Source organism: Haematobia irritans, chromosome 4 (genome assembly GCF_050003625.1).
Source record: "Haematobia irritans isolate KBUSLIRL chromosome 4, ASM5000362v1, whole genome shotgun sequence".
Taxonomy (NCBI): Eukaryota; Metazoa; Arthropoda; class Insecta; order Diptera; family Muscidae; genus Haematobia; species Haematobia irritans.
This window is the reverse complement of record NC_134400.1, coordinates 165793078-165819045: the sequence shown is the minus strand read 5'-3', so window position 1 is coordinate 165819045 and position 25968 is coordinate 165793078. Positions and strand designations below refer to the sequence as shown.

Below are 25968 nucleotides of genomic sequence, written 5' to 3'. Positions count from 1 at the left end.
TGTTAGATTTTTCAAAATGTTTTATCTCAGATTTTTTTATTTGTCATGCTCTGAAGATTAAGACGACGCTTTGTAGAGAACAAAGGTGTGCAATTGGAACAAATCTAAACTGATTCTAAAATTTCATGTTATTTGCAACATTTTTTGCTTTGGTAGAATAAAATTGAAAAAAAATATCGCGATTTACTTTGTTGCATTAAAAACCAGCAACTCTGTACTTCAAAGTGGAAAATGTTTTCTTAATTGAACAAAAAAATTAAACTAAATTGAAGCCTTTTGTTTTTCTTAAATCCACAGATTCAGTATTTTTTTTCAAAATTTTTTTTTTATTTTGAGGAAACTTTGTCTTAATTCAAAGACATTTCAAAAATTTATGACCTAAATTAAAAAAAAAAATATAAAGCAAGTATTATGAACATTCTTAAATTTTTAAATTTTATTTTAAAGAAATTTGACCTTAATATTAAAGAAATCTGTCCCATATTAGATCAATATTTTGTCCACAACTCGAAGTACTAATTATTAAAATTTGTTAAGTATTTAAAAATTGTGTATTTGTATGCCTCATACAATTTAATTATTAATTTATTATTTTACGACTTTTTTTCCATATCTGCCCTACACACACTGTACCATTTAATTCTATTTATAGTTTATGAATTATTTTCTCCTTTTTTTCTTTATATCCGCTTACAGTTCATCTTCATATTGAATTTATGTAGTTGGCAACGTTTTTCCCTTTTTGATGTTACAAAACACAAAAAGAAAAACATGCTTGGCTCATTATGAAATCCAAAGGAGTTGGTCGAATGCCTATTGCATACGTCCGCTGCTCATTGTGAATAATTTGAATTAACGGACGTCATTAATATCAATATGGAGTTGCATTTATTCCATAGCATTTCGCTTTGATGTCTCTACACAGTGCTTTTTGGTAGTGGTGGCAAAAGGAAATCAATTTAATATTGAATCAATGCATGTCCGGTCTTGTGGAAAAGCTTCATACACTGGTAGAAAAATTATCGGTATATTAACGAAATGTAGCATTAAAACTGAGCCAACGAAAATTTAATCTTTCATTATTCCTACGATCTTTCTGTTTAACAACGAACTATTTCGTACTATTAATGAACGCTTTCGTTGTCTTAATGACAAGTTTCAATTTTTGTTTCATTATTTCTAGCGAAAAATTTTATACAAATTTTATTTCTATAGAAAATTTTGTCAAACTATTATTTCTATTCTATAGAAAATTTTAGCAAAATTTTACTTCTATAAAAAATTTTGTCAAACATTTTACTTCTATAAAAAATTTTGTCAAAAATTTTATTTCTATACAAATTTTGTCACAATTTTACTTGTATAAAAAATTTTGTCAAAAATTTTATTTCTATAGAAAATTTTGTCAAAATTTTATTTCTATAGAAAATTTTATCAAAATTTTACTCCTATAGAAAATTTTGCCAAAATATTATTTCTATAGAAAATTTTTTCACAATTTTCACAATTTCTATAGAAAATTTTGTCCAAATTTGAAAATATTATAAAATTTGTCAAAAATTTTATTTCTATAGAAAATTTTATCAAAATTTGAAAATATTAAAAAATTTGTCAAAAATTTTATTTCTATAGAAAATATTGTCAAAATTTTACTTCTATAGAAAATTTTGTCAAAATTTTATTTCTATAGAAAATATTGTCAAAATGTTATTTCTATAGAAAAGTTTATCAAAATTTTGACAAAATCTTATTTCTATAGAAATTTTTGTCAAAATGTTATTTCTATAGAAAATTATGCCAAAACTTTATTTTATTGTCAAACTTTTTTTCTATAGAAAATTTTATCAAAATTTCATTTCTATAGAAAATTTTATCAAAATGTTATTTCTATAGAAAATTTTATCAAAATGTTATTTCTATAGAAAATTTTGTCAAAATGTTATTTCTATAGAAAATTTTGTCAAAATGTTATTTCTTTAGAAAATATTGTCAAAAATGTTATTTATTATTTGTCAAAATTTTACTTCTATAGAAATTTTTGTCAAAATTTTATTTCTATAGAAAATTTTGTCAAAATTTTATTTCTATAGAAAATTTTGTCAAAATTTTATTTCTATAGAAAATATTGTCAAAACTTTATTTCTATAGAAAATTTTTTCAAAATTTTATTTCTATAGAAAATTTTGTCAAAATTTCATTTCTATGGAAGATTTTATCAAAATTGTACTTCTATAGAATATTTTGTCAAAATGGTATTTCTATAGAAAATTGTGTCAAAATGTTATTTCTTTAGAACATATTGTCAAAAATTTTATTTCTATAGAAATTTTTGTCAAAATTTTATTTCTATAGAAATTTTTGTCAATATTTTATTTCTAGAGAAAATTTTGTCCAAATTTTATTTCTATAGAAATTTTTGTCAAAATTTTATTTCTATAGACATTTTTGTCAATATTTTATTTCTAGAGAAAATTTTGTCCAAATTTTATTTCTATAGAAAATATTGTCAAAATTTTATTTCTTTAGAAATTTTTGTCAACATTTTATTTCTATAGAAAATTTTGTCAAAATTTTATTTCTATAGAAAATTTTGTCAAAATTTTATTTCTATAGAAAATTTTGTCAAAATTTTACTTCTATAGAAATTTTTGTCAAAATTTTATTTCTATAGAAAATTTTGTCAAAATTTTATTTCTATAGAAAATATTGTTAAAATTTTATTTCTATAGAAAATTTTATCAAAATTTTGTCAAAATTTTATTTCTATACACATTTTTGTCAAAATGTTATTTCTATAGAAAATTATTCCAAAACTTTATTTTATTGTCAAAATTTTATTTCTATAGAAAATTTTGTCAAAATTTCATTTCTATAGAAAATTTTGTTCAAATGTTATTTCTATAGAAGATTTTGTCAAAATTTTATTTCTTTAGAAAATTTTTTCAAAATTTTATTTCTATAGAAAATATTGTCAAAATTTCATTTCTATGGAAGATTTTATCAAAATTTTACTTCTATAGAAAATTTTGTCAATATTTTATTTCTATAGAAAATTTTTTCCAAATTTTATTTCTATAGAAAATATTGTCAAAATTTTATTTCTATAGAAATTTTTGTCAACATTTTATTTCTATAGAAAATTTTGTCAAAATTTTGTTTCTATAGAAAATTTTGTTAAAATTTTATTACTATAGAAAATATTGTCAAAATTTCATTTCTATGGAAGATTTTATCAAAATTTTACTTCTATAGAAAATTTTGTCAATATTTTATTTCTATAGAAAATATTGTTAAAATTTTATTTCTATAGAAAATTTTATCAAAATTTTATTTCTATACAAATTTTTGTCAAAATGTTATTTCTATAGAAAATTATTCCAAAACTTTATTTTATTGTCAAAATTTTATTTCTATAGAAAATGTTGTCAAAATTTCATTTCTATAGAAAATTTTGTTCAAATGTTATTTCTATAGAAAATATTGTCAAAAATTTTATTTATTTTTTATTTTTTGTCAAAATTTTATTTCTATAGAAAATTTTGTCAAAATTTTATTTCTATAGAAAATATTGTCAAAATTTTATTTCTATAGAAAATTTTTTCAAAATTTTATTTCTATAGAAAATATTGTCAAAATTTCATTTCTATGGAAGATTTTATCAAAATTTTACTTTTATAGAAAATTTTGTCAATATTTTATTTCTATAGAAAATTTTGTCCAAATTTTATTTCTATAGAAAATATTGTCAAAATTTTATTTCTATAGAAAATTTTGTCAAAATTTTGTTTCTATAGAAAATTTTGTCAAAATTTTGTTTCTATAGAAAATTTTGTTAAAATTTTATTACTATAGAAAATTTTATCAAAATTTTACTTCTATAAAAAATTTTGTCAAAAATTTTATTTCTATAGAAAATTTTGTCAAAATTTTATTTCTATAGAAAATTTTTTCAAAATTTGAGAATATTGTCAAAAATTTTATTTCTATAGAAAATTTTGTCAAAATTTTATTTCTATAGAAATATTTGTGAAAATGTTATTTCTATAGAAAATTTTGCCAAAATTTTATTTCTATAGAAAATTTTTTCAAAATTTTATTTCTATAGAAAATTTTGTCAATATTTGACAATATTAGAAAATATTGTCACAATTTTAGTTCTATAGAATATATTGTCAAAATTTTATTTCTATAGCAAATTTCATCGAAATTTTATTTCGATAGAAAATTTTGTCTAAATTTTATTTCTATAGAACATTTTGCCAAAAATGTTATTTCTAAAATTCTATTTCTTATTTCACATTTGGAAAATTTAACTTTTCGAGTCTTCAATTTTTTTCAAAATGTGGAAAACTGGAGCTTTTGTATAGTCGACTTTTTCGACTTTTTTAGAATTTTGACTTTTTCAAAATCTAAAACGAAAGTTGACTTTTAGACCTGTTTTCAAGATTTGAAAAAGTCGAGTATTCGAGTTTGTGAGTATTTTTCAAAATTTCTAACCGACTCATTTCAAATTTGCCTTTTGAGGAAAAGCATAAATATTTTTTATTTGATAATAGAAAACAAGTAAACATTTATAATCAAAAAACCATATCCATTGCGAATTTCAACATGATTTTTGTTTTTTTTTTTGTTTCTTCTTTATTTATTCCATATTAATGTTTACTTGATAAAATAAATATTGAAGGGAAATTAAATTCATGAAAATAATAGCACAAATCATTTGAACTTCGAAGAGGAAAGTTCAGTAGTGGGAGGAAATACAAAAACACACACAAAACACGAAAAAAACATCAACAATATAAATATTGGCATAACAAGAACAACGATAAGCGCGCATAAATATACAATAAAAAAATCGGCAAACAAACAGAATATAAGACGTCAATGGACCACAATGGATACGTCAATGAAATACGAATATTGGAAAGATTGGTGAGAAATGAAAAGAAAATCTCTAAGACAAGAACTGTGCTAAATGGCGTTGATATAACCTCCATTAAATCTTCCATCAGCAATCGCTTTTCTAGGTAAGTTCGTATTTATCTGATAATCGAATTAAAGGAATCGAGCCCGGCATACGTCTGCTTGTAGTGTGAGGAAAAATTGTATGGGTTAACCATATCAACATTTAATATGGTTAATATTTATTGCTTCTTAATAAAAATAACATTCAATATTGACCTTATAAGTAAACTTGCAATTTGCAGAAAAAAACTCAATGACTTATATATGGACATATTAGGTGTGGATGTTTCAATCTGAGGAGGCTGCTTGTGAGTTCGCATTTAAATCTTCTCTACTCGATATGTGCAAATGTGCTTTATGAATCAGCCAACTTTCATTTGAACAACTAATAAAAAATAAGTCTACCAATATGGTCAACAGACTCTTAACCAGTTTAGTTATTGGCTTAATGTGGAATTCATAGAATGTTGTGAAATTATTAGTGGAAATGGTAAGAGATTTTTATGAAAAGGGATTTCCAAGCAAAACAATGAAAGTTGTTCTAAACATTTCACTTCTATCTACAATAACAAAACAAACGATTTTATTTAGTACACAGAAAAAATATTACAAACATTTTTCCAAATAAAATTATAATTCAATATTCAATTAAAAATTTAATTGAGTTTTTAATTGAAACACAAATCAATCACAAAAATTTGGAATTGGATCAATTATTTTTTTAATTGACTTTGGTGATTGATACTATAATTTGTGTGATTGAAGACATTTGAATTAATACCCAGTTCCTATATATCGAACGAAAGTTCTCTTTTGTATTGTAAACGAAAGAAAATGGGTTTTTGTTCCTTTATTTCGAGTAATAAACGAATATGTGTCAAGAAAAAATTAAAAAAAAAAAAAGATATTTAAATGAATTCTAAGGCCAAAAATTTTAAAATACTCATTTTTGATCATTTATATATATTCTCATACAAACTAAACGAACTTTTAAAAATAGAAAAACCCAAAGTCATTTGAATTCGAGTGACTGCCTTTCTTTCGAATGGGTTTTCGTTCGATATACAGGAACAGGGCATAACAATTAATTGGACCGATTAATTTTATGATTGAAAACAAAAAATATATATTTTTTGTATGTATATTTTAAATTAATAATAATAAATAATTTTTAAGTGGATCTATAATTTTTTCAATTTCATTCATAAATATAATTTAATTTAATTTGATTGAATTGAGTTTAAATTGAAGTGTATTGATTTGGATTTCATTTCATTCCAATTAATTTTTTAATTAGATCAATTATGGTGATTAATACCATCATTTCTATGATTGAAGACATTTCAATTAAAAATTAATTGAATCAATTAATCGCAATTTGTGTGTATAATTTAAATTAATAATAACAAATTTAATTTGATTCATAAAATTATTAAAATTTAATTCCATTCATACACATTTGATTTAATTTAATTAAAATTGAATTGGATTTCATTCCATTAAATTTAATTTCAAGTTCAATTTAAATTCAATTTAATTTAATTTTAATTTAATTTAATTTCAATTTCAATTTCAATTTCAATTTCAATTTCAATATCAATTTCAATTTCAATTTCAATTTCAATTTCAATTTCAATTTCAATTTCAATTTCAATTTCAATTTCAATTTCAATTTCAATTTCAATTTCAATTTCAATTTCAATTTCAATTTCAATTTCAATTTCAATTTCAATTTCAATTTCAATTTCAATTTCAATTTCAATTTCAATTTCAATTTCAATTTCAATTTCAATTTCAATTTCAATTTCAATTTCAATTTCAATTTCAATTTCAATTTCAATTTCAATTTTCAATTTCAATTTAAAAAAAAAAAAAAAAAAATTTCAATTTCAATTTCAATTTCAATTTCAATTTCAATTTCAATTTCAATTTCAATTTCAATTTCAATTTCAATTTCAATTTCAATTTCAATTTCAATTTCAATTTCAATTTCAATTTCAATTTCAATTTCAATTTCAATTTCAATTTCAATTTCAATTTCAATTTCAATTTCAATTTCAATTTCAATTTCAATTTCAATTTCAATTTCAATTTCAATTTCAATTTCAATTTCAATTTCAATTTCAATTTCAATTTCAATTTCAATTTCAATTTCAATTTCAATTTCAATTTCAATTTCAATTTCAATTTCAATTTCAATTTCAATTTCAATTTCAATTTCAATTTCAATTTCAATTTCAATTTCAATTTCAATTTCAATTTCAATTTCAATTTCAATTTCAATTTCAATTTCAATTTCAATTTCAATTTCAATTTCAATTTCAATTTCAATTTCAATTTCAATTTCAATTTCAATTTCAATTTCAATTTCAATTTCAATTTCAATTTCAATTTCAATTTCAATTTCAATTTCAATTTCAATTTCAATTTCAATTTCAATTTCAATTTCAATTTCAATTTCAATTTCAATTTCAATTTCAATTTCAATTTCAATTTCAATTTCAATTTCAATTTCAATTTCAATTTCAATTTCAATTTCAATTTCAATTTCAATTTCAATTTCAATTTCAATTTCAATTTCAATTTCAATTTCAATTTCAATTTCAATTTCAATTTCAATTTCAATTTCAATTTCAATTTCAATTTCAATTTCAATTTCAATTTCAATTTCAATTTCAATTTCAATTTCAATTTCAATTTCAATTTCAATTTCAATTTCAATTTCAATTTCAATTTCAATTTCAATTTCAATTTCAATTTCAATTTCAATTTCAATTTCAATTTCAATTTCAATTTCAATTTCAATTTCAATTTCAATTTCAATTTCAATTTCAATTTCAATTTCATTTCAATTTCAATTTCAATTTCAATTTTCAATTTCAATTTCAATTTCAATTTCAATTTCAATTTCAATTTCAATTTCAATTTCAATTTCAATTTCAATTTCAATTTCAATTTCAATTTCAATTTCAATTTCATTTCAATTTCAATTTTTCTATTTCAATTTCAATTTCAATTTCAATTTCAATTTCAATTTCAATTTCAATTTCAATTTCAATTTCAATTTCAATTTCAATTTCAATTTCAATTTCAATTTCAATTTCAATTTCATTTCAATTTCAATTTCAATTTCAATTTCAATTTCAATTTCAATTTCAATTTCAATTTCAATTTCTATTTCATTTCAATTTCAATTTCAATTTCAATTTCAATTCAATTTCAATTTCAATTTCAATTTCAATTTCAATTCAATTTCAATTTCAATTTCAATTTCAATTTCAATTTCAATTTCAATTTCAATTTCAATTTCAATTTCAATTTCAATTTCAATTTCAATTTCAATTTCAATTTCAATTTCAATTTCAATTTCAATTTCAATTTTAATTTTAATTTTAATTTTAATTTAATTTAATTTAATTTAATTTAATTTAATTTAATTTAATTTAATTTAATTTAATTTAATTTAATTTAATTTAATTTAATTTAATTTAATTTAATTTAATTTAATTTAATTTAATTTAATTTAATTTAATTTAATTTAATTTAATTTAATTTAATTTAATTTAATTTAATTTAATTTAATTTAATTTAATTTAATTTAATTTAATTTAATTTAATTTAATTTAATTTAATTTATTTAATTTAATTTAATTTAATTTAATTTAATTTAATTTAATTTAATTTAATTTAATTTAATTTAATTTAATTTAATTTAATTTAATTTAATTTAATTTAATTTAATTTAATTTAATTTAATTTAATTTAATTTAATTTAATTTAATTTAATTTAATTTATTTAATTTAATTTAATTTAATTTAATTTAATTTAATTTAATTTAATTTAATTTAATTTAATTTAATTTAATTTAATTTAATTTAATTTAATTTAATTTAATTTAATTTAATTTAATTTAATTTAATTTAATTTAATTTAATTTAATTTAATTTAATTTAATTTAATTTAATTTAATTTAATTTAATTTAATTTAATTTAATTTAATTTAATTTAATTTAATTTAATTTAATTTAATTTAATTTAATTTAATTTAATTTAATTTAATTTAATTTAATTTAATTTAATTTAATTTAATTTAATTTAATTTAATTTAATTTAATTTAATTTAATTTAATTTAATTTAATTTAATTTAATTTAATTTAATTTAATTTAATTTAATTTAATTTAATTTAATTTAATTTAATTTAATTTAATTTAATTTAATTTAATTTAATTTAATTTAATTTAATTTAATTTAATTTAATTTAATTTAATTTAATTTAATTTAATTTAATTTAATTTAATTTAATTTAATTTAATTTAATTTAATTTAATTTAATTTAATTTAATTTAATTTAATTTAATTTAATTTAATTTAATTTAATTTAATTTAATTTAATTTAATTTAATTTAATTTAATTTAATTTAATTTAATTTAATTTAATTTAATTTAATTTAATTTAATTTAATTTAATTTAATTTAATTTAATTTAATTTAATTTAATTTAATTTAATTTAATTTAATTTAATTTAATTTAATTTAATTTAATTTAATTTAATTTAATTTAATTTAATTTAATTTAATTTAATTTAATTTAATTTAATTTAATTTAATTTAATTTAATTTAATTTAATTTAATTTAATTTAATTTAATTTAATTTAATTTAATTTAATTTAATTTAATTTAATTTAATTTAATTTAATTTAATTTAATTTAATTTAATTTAATTTAATTTAATTTAATTTAATTTAATTTAATTTAATTTAATTTAATTTAATTTAATTTAATTTAATTTAATTTAATTTAATTTAATTTAATTTAATTTAATTTAATTTAATTTAATTTAATTTAATTTAATTTAATTTAATTTAATTTAATTTAAATTTAATTTAATTTAATTTATTTTAATTTGATTTATTATTTAATTTAATTTAATTTAATTTCAATTCAATATACCTTAATTTATTTGAATGTAATTTAATTTTTTGGTTTGTAAAAAAACACAATCTTAACCTCATTTTAGAGTGCAAGAAAAACAGCATGACAAAACCTTGACTTTAAAACTACTTTAGAACTTGTTCAGATTTACAAAGTGTTTTTTAATATTTTTTATGGAATTGTGATCGAATTGAAGTTGAAATTACAAAAGGCGTTTTAAGATGGTGTCGTTTTGCCTTTACTACAATGCAGCAACGAATATTTGGTGTTTATTTGAACCAACATCGAATGAGGGACATTTGTTTTACTTCTCTTGATTTTAAAATATTTTTTTTTTGTTTTTTTTTTTCATTAAAAACAAATAAATACTAATGGAAGAAACAAAACAAGACTTAACCAGAACTGGTTGCGCCAGAAACCCACACGAAATTTTATTTCATGTTGGCCTGATAAATGTTTCGAGTAAAATCTGGGCGTAGGACTCCCACACACACAACTAAGATGTATTATGTCGCGTCTTGCAACTTCCGTTTGTTATTAACTTTTATTGTTTAATTCTTAGGTTTTTTCCAAATTTGTTTAAACATTTTGTTTGGATATTTAGAAATTCAATGTAAAACAAATGATGCACCATTAACACGCATGAAGCATAACAAGTTTTTTTTTTTAACGTAACGTAAAATTACGGCCAGATGTTGACACCATAATGAGTTTTTTTATTTTGAGAATCTCTTGGTGCCAAATTACAAAAATGAAAAACCAGTTTTAGAGGTACACTGACCGATAACTGTAGCGGTGAATATGGTCTGTGTAAATACAAATATGCCAAACTAGAGGCCATTTGAACGATATCATATTATGGAATTTTGTATTGTTCTGGAAGAGTACAAAAGTGTACTCAATGGTACCATTCACTTAATATCGAACGAACAGAGCAGCAAACATGAAATTTCATAAAAACTTAGGCTTTATGTAGGCTGTATGGACAAGACTAATTAGTTCGATTTTTTTCAAGTAAGGTACCCGAAATGGACTAAAAGGTACTAAATGGTACCGGTCATAGAATGATTACTTGAGGACTGACTGAATATTCCAATATTATTTTTTTTTATTTTGTATATGAGGCTGCAAACATGAAATTAATATATTTATACATAGCCTTTATGAACGAACAAGACGGATTAATTCGAATTTTACACATAAAGGTACTCAAATGGTAGAAACGGTACTAAATCGTACCGTTCAAGGAGTGACTAATTAGAGGCTGACTGAATAATCCAAGTCTAAATCATGTTCAATAGTTTCACTTGTTTGTACGATACGCTAACACATGCAAAATGTGTACCTTTCAATGCAAGTAAAGGTGGTACGAAACTGTATTCAATGGTACCATTAAGTTATTATCGAAAGAACAGAGTTAAAAACATGAAAATTTTTTTATAAACCAAAGCTTTATGTATGTATGAATAAGATGCATTGGGTCAAATTTTATAGATTAAAATAATCAAATGGTACAAAAGGTACTAAATCGTACCGTTCATTTAAATATATTTTTTTTGTAAACATTACATTTCATATAATCGTATTATCAAGACGGATTGGTTCGCATTTGAAAGATTAGAATATTCAAATGGTACAAATGGTACTAAATCGTAACGGTCATGGAATGACTAATTGAGGGCTGACCGAATATTCCAATCTTAATTTTTTTTGTATTTGCGGCTGCAAACTTTTAAATTTCCCACGGATGGGTTCGATTTCGAAATGTTAATATACTTAAAAGGTGCTAAATCAAGTTACTAATTGACTGATCACTTCAATTCCAATTTTTATTGAAGATTCTATTTTTATTGTAGATCAAACTAAGGCTGCAAACATTAAATTTCTTTGTGTATATGAACAAGACGATTTGGTTCGAAATTTATAGATTAAGATACTCAATCCGCTAAAAAGGTACTAAATCGTATGGGTCATGAAGTGAGTAAATAAGGACTTACTGATCCTTGCAATCCTAAATCTGTTTTGTACTTATTCAAACTGAGCCTAAATGAGGGTAGAATCTTCGGATTTGGCATGAAAATTGGTCTTGTACGTTCGCAGGAGCTACGAGTATGAATTTAGCACAAAACATGGATTTTTTCTTCGAAAATCATATAAATGTACAAAAATATACTAAATAGTATTATGCATTCTATACCGAAATGTACTAATTGTACTTAATGTACTATATAGTAAACATTTTATGGCCGATGTAAAGCTTAACAGAATGCCCTGGACTAGGTAAGAAAGGTACATGTACAATTTGTATGTAATAAAATGGTACCAAAATAAGTACAAAAAATGGTGCCATTATGGTGATATTGCATGAAGGCAGGTATATATAAATACAAATTTGATTTTTTTGCAGATCATACATTAAGGAATGGTACATGGACCTATTCAAAATGAAGACACAGGTAGTAGGAGTTTAGGTAAAGGTTATAGGTAGTGAATTTATGCATTAGGATAGATCATGAAATATCCATGCACAGCAAAGAGGATATCGTTTAAGTAAAGTTTCCCTAAAGCAACTTCTAAGATTTAGATCAGGGATTAACAGCCCCGTCTTGTTTAAGGTGATTACAGATCAATGCCAGGATACTGACCGTAGTAATACGACTTGCGATTTTTCAGTATTTCAATTCGATCATCTCCATCAGGAGATGCCAAAACTAGCATTGACTGAGAATGTCTCATAACATTCTAAAAATACCCTTTGCAATATGATATCGGTACATTTTATCGGTACATAAAGATTGATTTTATATATGCCCGCCTTGAAACCCAGTTTCAACCAAACATCAAACAAGTTGTTCAGCGGTGCATTATCCCCACCTCAGTTATCTCGGTGTGTGTCAAAGCTTCCCTAAGTAGTTTTCACTGCAATGTGCAATACCGTTCGGACTTGACTTTAAAAAGGAGGTCCTTTGCCATTGAGCTTAACATAGAATCGGTCAGCACTCAGTGATAAGAGAGAAGAGTTCACCACTGTGATATCACAATGGACTGAATAGTCTAACAAATATTTAGCAGAAATCAAAAAGAATTCGCCGACACGGTCAAACCAGCAAACATATTTAGCTAATATTGGATACATTACATCACTATAAGAGAATTTTCCAAATACGATATCCAGATATTTCGAAAGGGCTCCTGGAAAAAAAGTTTGACACTCATGTTGGGCAAAAAATTTCCTAGTGTGAGCATGCCGCAAAATTAGCACAAAATATCAACCTGCCACTATACCTAACCTAGTCATATATGTAGGAGACACATCTTCCTAAATTTGGATTTTCCCCTTTTTGGGTTTGGGTACGAAGAGACGGTCTCTAACACAAACTAGATTTTTATCTAGTTTGCTTAAATATTAATATATGGCCTCAAACACCCATCCAAAAATTGGTCGAAATCGGTCCATAATTATATATAGCCCCCATATAAACCGATACCAAGATTTGACCTCCGGAGCCCCTTGGAAGAGCAAAATTCATCCGAATCGGATGAAATTTGGTACGTGATGTTAGATGGTATCCAACAACCATGCAGGAATTGGTTCATATCAGTCCACAATTATATATAGCCCTTATATAAACCGATCCCCAGATTTGACCTCCGGTGCCTTTTGGAGATGCAAAATTCATACGATCTGGTTGAAATTTGGTACGTGGTGGTAGTGTGATATTTAACAGCCATGCCAAAAGTGGTCTTTCGTAGAAGTTTCTACGCAATCCATGGTGGAGGGTACATAGGATTCGGCCTGGCCGAACTGGCCGTATATAGTTGTTTTTTTTTTTTTAATCACTTAATAATCCTTTATATTTATATATTTATGCTGTTTAAATATTTATGCTGTTTCCTACAGACAGTCGAATAACCTAAATAAAATTCCATTCTAATATAAAAATAAATATTTGATATTTTGAAATGTTTCAAAATTATGACAATCGCGTGTGAGTATTTTTTTAATGGCTTTAAAAGCATTTAGTATTAGTAAAAAGCCAAGTGACCTATCTCAATAAAATCATAATTAAAAGTAAACAAACAAAAAAAAAAAACATGAAAAACTATTATCGCCCACCACTATAATATGGATTTTTTTTAGACCCACTTCTGTAGAATGAAGGTATCATAATTTCTATTATATGGAAATATCGATTTGTGACTATATAAAATATATATTCTTGATCAGGAAAATATTCGAATTTTGATTAAATTAAATAAGTTTAAATTAAATTACATTCGACTGTATTGAATTGAATAAAATCAATAATGTAGAAAAATATTTAATTGAACTAAACAAAATAAATTGAAAAAAAAAAAAACAAAATAATAATAAACATGTCAAACTCATTCGATTCGACGATCTATTCATTTTTCAGAATTCGAACAAAAATTTAGGTTAATTTTAGAAAATTTTAACTTAACTCTATCACGAACGGCTTAGCATTATGGAAATTTTGACTAAACCCTAATAATTTCCATGAACTACTATAAAGTTAAATTGACTTTAGTGCCCCCGGGTTTTGTAAGTGTGTGAAAAATTGATTTTCAAAAAATTTTAATAAATCTCATCTTTCAACAAATAAAAAAATCCTGTATCTTCTGTTATCTTTTGAATTAATTAAAAAAAAAAATAAAATTAAAACAATATTCATGAGGAATCTTAATATACCATCGAAAGAGTCAACGACAATTTCTATCTCTATAAAGTCACGCTTGCGCATGTAAATCAATTTTTTTTCCATTTTTATATATTATATATTTTTATACCCTCCACCATAGGATGGGGGGTGAGCATGTCCGTCCGTCCGTCCGTCTGTTGAAATCACGCTAACTTCCGAACGAAATAAGCTATCGACTTGAAACTTGGCACAAGTAGTTGTTATTGATGTAGGTCGGATGGTATTGCAAATGGGCCATATCGGTCCACTTTTACGTATAGCCCCCATATAAACGGACCCCCAAATTTGGCTTGCGAGGCCTCTAAGAGAAGCAAATTTCATCCGATCCGGCTGAAATTTGGTGCATGGTGTTAGTATATGGTCTCTAACAACCATGCAAAAATTGGTTCACATCGGTCCATATTTATATATAGCCCCCATATAAACCGATCCCCCGATTTGGCTTGCGGAGCCTGTAAGAGAAGCAAATTTCATCCGATCCGGCTGAAATTTGGAACATGGTGTTAGCATATGGTCTCTAACAGCCATGCCAAAATTGGTCCACATCGGTCCATAATTATATATAGCCCCCATATAAACCAATCCCCCGATATGGCTTGCAGAGCCTCGAAGAGAAACAAATTTCATCCGATCCGGCTGAAATTTGGTACATGATGTTAGTATATGGTCTCTAATGACCATGCAAAAATTGGCCCATATCAGTCCATAATTATATATAGCCCCATATAAACCGATCACCAGATTTGACCTCCGGAGCCTCTTGGAAGACCAAAATTCATCTGATTCAGTTGAAATTTGGTACGTGATGTTAATATATGGCCTCAAACACCCATGCAAAAACTGGTCGATATCGGTCCATAATTATATATATGGCCCCATATAAATCGATATCCAAATTTGACCTCCGGAGCACTTTGGAAGAGCAAAATTCTTCCCATTCGGTTAAAATTTGGTACGTGATGTTTGTATATGGTATCCAACAACCATACAGGAATTGGTTCCTATCAGTCCATAATTATATATATCTCCCATATAAACCCATTGGCAGATTTGACCTCCGGTGCCTGTTGGAGAAGCAAAATTCATCTGATCTGGTTGAAATTTGGTACGTGGTGGTAGTATATGATATTTAACAACCATGCCAAAAGTGGTCCATATCAGTCCATAATCATTTATAGCCCCCATATAAACCGATCCCGAGATTTGGTTTTGGAGCTTCTTGTAGGAGCAAATTTCATCCGAGTGAGTTGAAATTTGTGGATGAACTGCCGAACTTACGGCCAGGCCGAATCTTATATACTTGTTTTATACCCACCACCATAGATATACTTGTTTTATACCCACCTCCATAGAATGGTGACGGGGGTATAATAAATTTGTCATTCCGTTTGTAACACATCGAAATATCGATTTCCGACTATATAAAGTATATATATTCTTGATCAGGGAGAAATTCTAAGACGATATAACGATGTCCGTATGTCTGTCTGTTGTAATCACGCTACAGTCTTCAATAATGAATTAATCGTGCTGAAATTTTGCACAAACTCGTCTTTTGTCTGCAGGCAGGTCAAGTTCGAAGATGGACTATATCGGTCCAGGTTTTGATATAGTCCCGATTTGGGGTCTTGGGCTTATAGAAATCGTATTTTTTATCCAATTTGCCTGAAATTTGAAATCTAGAGGTATTGTAGGACCACAAATACGTGTGCCAAAAATTGTGAGTATCGGTCCATGTTTTGGTATGGTCCCCATATAAAACCACCTCCCCATTTTGGGTCTTGGGCTTATAGAAACCGTAGTTTTTATCCAACTTGTCTGAAATTGGAAATCTAGAGGTATTTTAGGACCATAAAGAGGTGTGCCCCAAATGGTGAGTATCGGTCCATATTTTTGTATAGCCCCCATATAGACCGATCTCCCGATTTTATTTCTTGGGCTTATTGAAACCGCAGTTTTTATTCAACTTACCGGAAATTGGAAATCTAGAGTTATTGTAGGACCACAAATACGTGTGCCAAACATGGTGAGTATCGGTCCGTGTTTTGGTATAGCCCCCAATAAACCGATCTCCCGATTTTACTTCTTGGGCTTCTAGAAACTGTAGTTTTTATCTGATTTGCCTGAAATTGGAAATCTAGAGGTATTTTCGGGTCATAAAGAGGTGTGCCGAAAACGGTAAGTATCGGTCCATATTTTAATATAGCCCCCATAAGAACGATCTCCCGATTTAACTCCTTGGGTTTCTAGAAACCGTAGTTTTTATCTGATTTGCCTGAAATTGTAAATATTCTAGTATTTTAGGCTCACAAAAACGTGTATCGGATTAAGTTTTTATCGGTCCATTTGGTAATGCCTCCATATAGACCAACGTCACTTCTTGAGGGTGTAGAAGGCGCACTGATCATGAAAATTGCTTGAAACTCAATGTAAAATTTCAAGATTTTACTTCTACAGATTTAAGATTTCAAATCAAGACGTTATTTTATAATTTTCTTGCACACTTACAAGAGATGTTAATGATTCCTCTAAAACTCAAACAAAAATGGTTCTTATAAATCCAGAATCTGATATAGTCCTCATAGGTGAAATCTTTAAATTTATCTTCGGGAAGTGTCCTCAAGTCCTCAAGCCCTCCTGAAATTTCAAAGGAAACCCTAATATTTGGTTCATGGTGGTGGGTATTTAAGATTCGGCCCGGCCGAACTTACTGCTGTATATACTTGTTTTTTATTAATTTAAAATGGAAAAAATATAAGCCTTTAAGGGAAACTTTAATTTAACTACATTTCATTTCATTTAATACTCTTCAATAGTATATGATTGTTAATGCGAAATAAGAAAATTTTAATACATTGGAAAACATTATTTATTTTAGTTTAAAGTAATTCATTTTAATTCAACTTAGTTTAATTCTATTTGTATTAACTAAATTTAATTTAGGACATTATAATAGTGTTACGTTTTTATATTTAGGCGTTTTTAATTACCCGACAATTAAAACACAGTTCTTTTAAATAACGACAATCTACAATTTATTTACTATGACTTCACACTTTACAATTCGTTCACACTGAAGTTATTCGTTTGACGCTTTAATTAAGACTGACTCGTTAGCAGCATGCGAGCGCTTTTATATATGACGGTGTGGCAATACGAGAACATTCTGGTAGCACTACAATATTCTGGCAACGCCAGAACATTCTTAGACAATGCTAGAAGGATCTACGACCATTAAGTCATTCATCTGGTGGCTGCTAAACACATACACACTCACATAGATATACGCTCGCATTACTACAAGAACAAAAACAATGACAATATACAATGAGATGAAATGAGAATGCAAAATAACAAAGCAAAGGGGTTGTTATCAAAGAGAGTGAGAACTTACATGAAAATAAGCAAACAAAAGAACATAAAAGAAATTCAGGAAAGTGCTAGAAAATGAATAGATGATTCCAACAAGTTATAACGAAATTTTATCGTTACAATTTGAAATTTAAATTAATGGAAACTAATTTAAATAAACTTAAATCTATAATTATCAAATTCGTAACACTGCCTCCCGCTTAAGCCTGTTCGTCCCGAACAGGCACAGAACCTGTTCCGTAAGGAGCCAATCGTTCCAGATGTACAACTTTCATCTTTGATCTAGGGCTGTCGTCCTTCTGAATCCGGTATACAACATCATTGATCTTCTTGATGACTTTGTATGGGCCTTCCCACTGTGTTTGCAGTTTGGGACACAGTCCTTTCTTTCGTTGCGGGTTAAATAGCAGAACCAATTCTTCTTCTTGGAAGCCCTCAGTATTTACAGCACGATCGTATCTCGCCTTCATTCTGTTGCTGACCATTTTTATTTTGTTGCGCACTGATTCGTGAACTTCTCCGAAAGTGTTTGGGATGTCGTTTCTGTTTTCTTCCATGGCGAGCTCATAAGGTTTAGCGCCGAATATCAGATCTCCAGGCAACTTTAACTCAGTTCCGAATAGAACATTGGCAGGTGTTCGAGAGGTGGAATCATGAATGGCAGATCTATACGACAGCAAAAACTTTGGTATATGCTCGTCCCAGTCCCTCTGGCCGTTGTCCACCACTTTTCGAAGATGTTCCTCCAGGGTGCGATTAAACCTTTCTACCATGCCATCGGATTGTGGATGTAATGGCGTAGTCCTCGTTTTCTTGATACCAAGGGATTCACACATCTCTTTGAATATGGCCGATTCAAAATTTCTTCCCTGGTCTGAGTGAATCTCGGACGGCACACCGTAGCGACATATCCAGTTTTTGTTGACAACATCCACAATCGTTTTTGCTTCTTGGTTTGGAATTGCATACACCTCCGGCCATTTGCTGAAGTAATCCATGACCACAAGGACATAACGGTTTCCAGAATCACTTACTGGGAAAGGGCCTGCCACGTCCATTGCTATTCTTTCAAACGGGGCTCCTGGTCTATATTCTTGCATAGGACCTCGACTTTTCCTTGTTGGACCTTTCGCCTTCATGCACTTCTCGCAATTGGCTACCCATTCAGCAATTGATTTCTGGCATCCAACCCAGTAGAATCGTTGCTTCACTTTCTCGGCGGTTTTGGTTATTCCCAGATGACCTCCACTGGGACCATTATGGAACTCCGCCAAAACATCTCTTATTTTGGAATCTGGAACGATGATCAAATTTCGGCTGCTTTTGCCATCTTCGCTTTCCCATTTACGTTGCAGGGATCCATTGACTAGAACTAAACTATCCCATTGAGCCCAGTATGCTTTCATAAGTGGACTTTCGGCTGCGATGTCTTTCTTGCTGGGTTTCTTATTTTCTTGTTTTGCCGAAATAATTTTTCTCAGAATGGGATCTTTACGTTGCTCTGTTGACCAGTCTGTGCCAGATTCGATGTGTAACTGCCTGACATTTACGACTGTCTCCTTTGGTTCAGCCTTCGAGTAGCGTCTGCTTTCTACATTGCAATGCCGTCGTGTCAAGGCTTGCTCAATAACTTGTTTGCCACCTTTTCTATTATCCGCAAAATTTGAATTTGAGTCGCTTGGCTTTGTGGTCGCCTTCTTCTGATTATTGTTTAATGGAGATGGCGAGATTGACCCCGACGTTTTACGCCACGCTTTACATTCCCGGGAAAGATGTCCAGCCTTATCACAGTTATAGCATTTCATTCTAGATTTATTTGCTTGCTGCTTCATTTCTTGCATTATCTGCTTTAGAGCCTCTTTTACCAATTCAATGACCGATTTCGATTCTTCACACTCGGTCTCTACTCTGCGTACTTTGTGAATTTGTGGCCGTGCCAGCAATCTCGCAGTCTCTTGTACAAGTGCAAATGTTACTGTTTCTGTGAATGTAGCTTTTTGTGCGGTATATGTTGCACATTTTATCTCAGGATCTCGAATGCCATTCACAAAAGTCTCAATCTTGATACGATCTATAAGAGGATGATTCTCTCCAGGGTATGCCAAAAGCACTAGCCGCTCAACTTCTGTTGCGAAATCTTGTAGGGTTTCATTCGATTTCTGGATTCTTCCTCTCAATTCCATTCTGAAGATGTCCTGCTTGTGCTCTTCACCATACTTGCGTTGAAGTGCCGCTATTACTTCATTATAGTTATTTCTAGAAGCAGCGGGAATGCTTTGTATCACATCAGCAGCATTGCCCTTTAATGCCAATAGAAGTTCAATTGCTTTATCATCGTCATTCCACAAATTTCTACAAGCAACCATTTCGAATTGGAATTTGAAGACATCAAATGACGTTGAGCCATCGAAAACAGGAGTTTTGATTTTTGAGCCCTCGATGACGCGCACTGGACCACCTTTAATTTCCAGCTCTGACATTTTTTTCTCGATGTGCAGAATCTTCTCATCATGAACCATAATTTTCTCATCCACGGAAAGAACTTTCTTATCCAATTCCACAATTTGATTTTCTATATGGTCCACACGTTTCTCCATGCCTTCAGAAATTTGTTGTAATTTTTCGTTGACCATTCTAGAATTTTCGTCGAATTTTTCTTCCAATTTTCTAGAATTTTCTTCCATTTTTCTAGAATTTTCTTCCATTTTTCTAGAATTTTCTTCCATCATTTTGCTCAAAGCATTGAGCATTGATGTGTAATCCACAACATTCGAAGCCACAGATGGAGTTTCTACAGTGCTTGTATTGACGAGTATTGATTCATCAATGTCTTCCTTATAATCAAACTCATGCGTCGCAATGTCCATATTACGCCGTTCAAACTCTTCCAGTAGACGCTTTTGAAGCTGGGCCTTATTGCCTGTTGTCGGCAGCTCCAGTTTGCTCAATTCCTTTTTTAAGTCTTCCACTCGAAGCTCATTAAACTTCATTGTAGATTTTTTTTTCGTTATTTCACTTCCGACACCAATTGTTACGTTTTTATATTTAGGCGTTTTTAATTACCCGACAATTAAAACACAGTTCTTTTAAATAACGACAATCTACAATTTATTTACTATGACTTCACACTTTACAATTCGTTCACACTGAAGTTATTCGTTTGACGCTTTAATTAAGACTGACTCGTTAGCAGCATGCGAGCGCTTTTATATATGACGGTGTGGCAATACGAGAACATTCTGGTAGCACTACAATATTCTGGCAACGCCAGAACATTCTTAGACAATGCTAGAAGGATCTACGACCATTAAGTCATTCATCTGGTGGCTGCTAAACACATACACACTCACATAGATATACGCTCGCATTACTACAAGAACAAAAACAATGACAATATACAATGAGATGAAATGAGAATGCAAAATAACAAAGCAAAGGGGTTGTTATCAAAGAGAGTGAGAACTTACATGAAAATAAGCAAACAAAAGAACATAAAAGAAATTCAGGAAAGTGCTAGAAAATGAATAGATGATTCCAACAAGTTATAACGAAATTTTATCGTTACAATTTGAAATTTAAATTAATGGAAACTAATTTAAATAAACTTAAATCTATAATTATCAAATTCGTAACAATAGTATCAGTGCACAAATACATGCTTTTGTTTATTTTATTTTTTTTACAGTGGAATGCAGAGGATTAAAAAGAAATAAAAAATTAAAAAAAAATCTTAGCAGATCATAAACTTATGTAAAATATCGATGTTTTTTTTTTGAAAATTTGGCACACACACACACACTTTCAACACATTGATGTATGTATTCGTATAAGGAAAACATGGCTAAATACTTTTAAACTATAACTCATGGTTTATGAAGCACAATAAATTTAGACAAAAATTTGCAATTTATTTTTGTGATTATTTTTAGATGGTAAAAAATAACAATTTTTATATATATGCACCAACAATAACGAGAAGGATATCCAATGATGGGGTATTTATCCACTAGAATACGATAATGGTTTATTTAAAAAAAACACACACACATATCACAAATACTACACAACAATAAAAATAATTATAATCACTGAAATTTTCTTTATGTTTTCTTGGAATTTTTTCTACTTCTTTTTTGATTTTTTTTTGTTATTCTTTTCCATCAGCTTCCTCTTCACTATTTATGCTTATTATTATGGTATTAAGAATATGACTTCTTTGTGTTTTGTGCTTCCCCTTCTTTTTGTATTTTCTATTGATTCTTTTTCTCTACCGATTATTGAATGAATTTTGATCTTTGTTGCTTGTTTTCAATATTTCTATTTTGTTGTTGTAAATACCACCACACCATATTCTATGAAATAGAACAACACTAACTCACTCATATTACAATTTTGAAATCTTTTTTGTTTTTTATTAAACACTCTTTTTTCTCTTTTCCTTTGTTTTGATATTTTTGTTTTTTTTTTTTCTTATTTGGCTGTTGTTATTTTTTCTTTAATTTTTTTTTTAATAATTCACCACTGCCGTTTGTGTTGACTTTTACACTCTTGCGTTGTGTCAAGTTGCACGAACCGCCGCGTTGTATACTCGAAATGATACTGAATTGTATGATCATCGTTCAATGGTTAGTTTGTTTGGCCAGCTATCTGAATGTGAGATGGGTGCGTATGCATGTGTGTGTGTGTGTATGTTGAGTATACAAGTGTGTATTATGCGCTTACACTTGTATACTTTTGCGCGGCATTTGTGAGTTTGAATGGATTTTTCCTCCACGATTGCCATAATATTCGATGTGACCAGATCTAAAAAAAATGGGCAGCTAAAAATCGGCATTAAATTAATGTCAAAAAATATTAAAAAAAAAAAAAAAAAAAATTTTAACGCTATTTTTTGCCAATTCGGCCACCTTTGGCACGAAGAATGGACTTTGAACGGCCGACAAATCCTTCTCAAGCTGAACGTTATTTTGGTCCATATGCGTTATTTTGGTCCATTCCCGACAAAGCGCCGTCTTGAGACGATCGACACTTTAGTACAAACTTTACTCTCCAAAGGCCTCTGACGCAAAAGTTGAACGGATTCACTGAAAAAACAGTGAACCCACCAGGAAGAAAAATGTCGGTTAATTTTAGAAAATTTTGAATATTTTTAGAAAATTGTAACTAAACAGTATAACAAACGCTGGCATCACGCCGATGTCATAAAAATAAGTAAATATTTTTCAAGAAAATTTATTAGACATAATTAAGTTTTTTTCACTTGTTAATGTCTTTAGTGACATACGAAGTTCATGATGAACGCATTTGTAGTAAAATTTACAAATTTTAAGAAATATTGAACTATTTTGTGGAAGACACGAATTTAGTTAATCTTTATCCTTCATTGCAGAAAATTACCTGAAAATATAAAGCTTCTCATTAGACGTAGAAACCATTTTCGTAGAAGATGGATACGCTATAGAGAAACCAACGATTACAATGAGTTTAAAATAATGAATTTAATTGTAGGAGATGCGATTCAGAGTTTTAGAAACAGATCTTGGAACAATCTGCTACACACAAAGAAAATTTCATTAAAATTGAGCCAACGAAACTATTTCATTGATATAATGAAACATTTTCATTGCGACAATGAAAATATTTGTTAATAGTACGAAACGTTTCATTGATTAACAGAAAATTCATTATAATAACGAAAAATGTCGTTACATCAACGAATTTGTTTCATTGGCTCAATTTCAATGACACATTTCGTTAATATAACGAAGTTTTTTCTATCAGTGTATCATCCTTGGATAAAGGATACCCCCCATTTTGGAACCTACCCAAAGATAATACGTAAAAAATCCAAGAATATTCCCACTACAACCCAGGACGACATTCGTTATTCTACCAATGCTGAGAAATGTCAGATTTTAGGTATTAATAATATATGCCTGAAAGCTCTACCAAGTAAGGGTATAAAATTCTTAACCTTTTTTATAAATAGCTGTCTTAGGCTCGGATATTTTCCACAGAAATTTAAGGAGGCTAAGGTGATTCCAATTAACAAACCTAATAAGCCACGTTATTCGGCATCTTCTTACCGACCTATCAGTTTATTATCGTCAGTGAGTAAAGTTCTGGAGAGAGTTGTCAAGGACCAGATAGTACAGTTTGTTGACGATAAAAATATTTTGCCTTCGGAGCAATTCGGTTTTCGAAGGGAACACAACACCGTTCATCCCTTAGTTCGAATTAGAAATATTGTCAAGACTAATTTTAATGTACAAAACTCTACAGGCATGCTACTTCTCGATATTAAAGCTGCGTTTGATTCTGTCTGGCATGATGCACTGGTCTATAAGCTGATAAGGTTAGGATTTCCGTCGTCAATAGTGCGGATAATAAGAAGTTTTTTACAATCTAGATCATTTAGAGTACATATCGGTTCTGTGATGTCGGAATTATTTGAAATAAAAGCAGGTTGCCCTCAAGGATCTTGTTTATCCCCAATACTGTATAACATATATACGGCTGATATTCCGAATCTGGAAAATTCTATATTATCCATTTTTGCTGATGACACAGCTATACTATATTCTGGGAGGCTAGCATCAGATATACTATATAATTTACAGAGATCTGTAGATACACTGTTAAATTATTATGCCAAATGGAAAATAGTTGTTAATTCGGACAAATGTCAAGCTATATTTTTTACAAGGAAAAGGAAGGAATGTTTTTTACCCCAAACAAATATAATTGTTAACAATAGTGAAGTCGAATGGGAAAGTAGTGTTAAATACTTAGGGTTAATGCTAGACAAAAGATTGATTTTTAAAGATCATATTGCCTATATTGTCAATAAATGTAATAACTTATAAGAACTCTTTACCCTTTTATTAGCAGAACCTCGGCGTTGAACTTAGAAAACAAAATGTTAATATTTAAATCTATTTTTCAAGCCGATATTTTCTATGCAGCTCCTGTTTGGGCTTTTAGTGCAAATGTTCATGTAAAAAAATTGCAAGTCGTTCAGAATAAAGTACTTAAATTAATTTACAACCGTCCCAGATTATTCTCAACTGAGGTACTTCACCACGATGCTAATATCGACTTAGTGGCTGACAAAATTAATGTAATGACTTCCAATTTCAACGCCAAATGTTCTTTTTCCGAATTTAATCATATAGCTGAGCTGGTCTAGTAATTAGATTTAAGTTAGGACGGGTGTTTTTATTAAAAAAAAAAAATAAAAATTAAAAAAAAAATAAATAAAAATTAAAAAAAAAAAATATTCATAAAGGTTTTTGTTAAATTTTTTTCCTCCATTTAAATCACCAATTAATCCATACATCTTTTATATTATCAGTTTGTATTATTTAAGTAGAAAAAGGTTAAGCCTTAAGCTCTTTAAAATTATATAGCAAAATTTATATAAATGAATATTGTAACTATTATTAAACAATAAAGAAATTGAATTGAATTTATCCTTCATTTGTGTAAATTTTTTTCCTCGGTTTTAGTTAATTTAACTAACGTACACCAAAAATTATTAGAGTAGAGGAAACTTTCTCCAAACATAATAATTCCATGAACTAAAATACGGTTAAATTGGCTTTAGTGAAATAGAGAGTTCACTTTTTTTTGAGTGTTGACGCGATCCTTTTAAAGTTATTGGTTGGCGCGCACCGAATGCGATGTTGCTGGGTGCTTTTGGAATGTCCATGATCTGCGGTCGAATTACATATCTTTGGGACATAATTCTGATAATATTCGGCACTGACAGAAAAATGGGCCGAGGCAAATTTGCCACAAGAGACACAACGGAAACAATGATTGTAACTCCTAACGGAGCCACCGTGGTGCAATGGTTAGCATTCCCGCCTTGCATACACAAGGTCGTGGGTTCGATTCCTGCTTCGACCGAACACCAAAAAGTTTTTCAGCGGTGGATTATCCCACCTCAGTAATGCTGGTGACATTTCTGAG

At 27.8% G+C, this 25968-nt stretch overlaps 1 protein-coding gene across 7 annotated transcripts in view; it reads right to left on the bottom strand.

Annotated features, from left to right (window-relative positions):
• Sarm (sterile alpha and armadillo motif) overlaps nucleotides 1-25968 on the bottom strand; it is a 309482-nt gene that overhangs the window by 199660 nt on the left and 83854 nt on the right. The gene's annotated exons all lie outside the window — the stretch shown is intronic.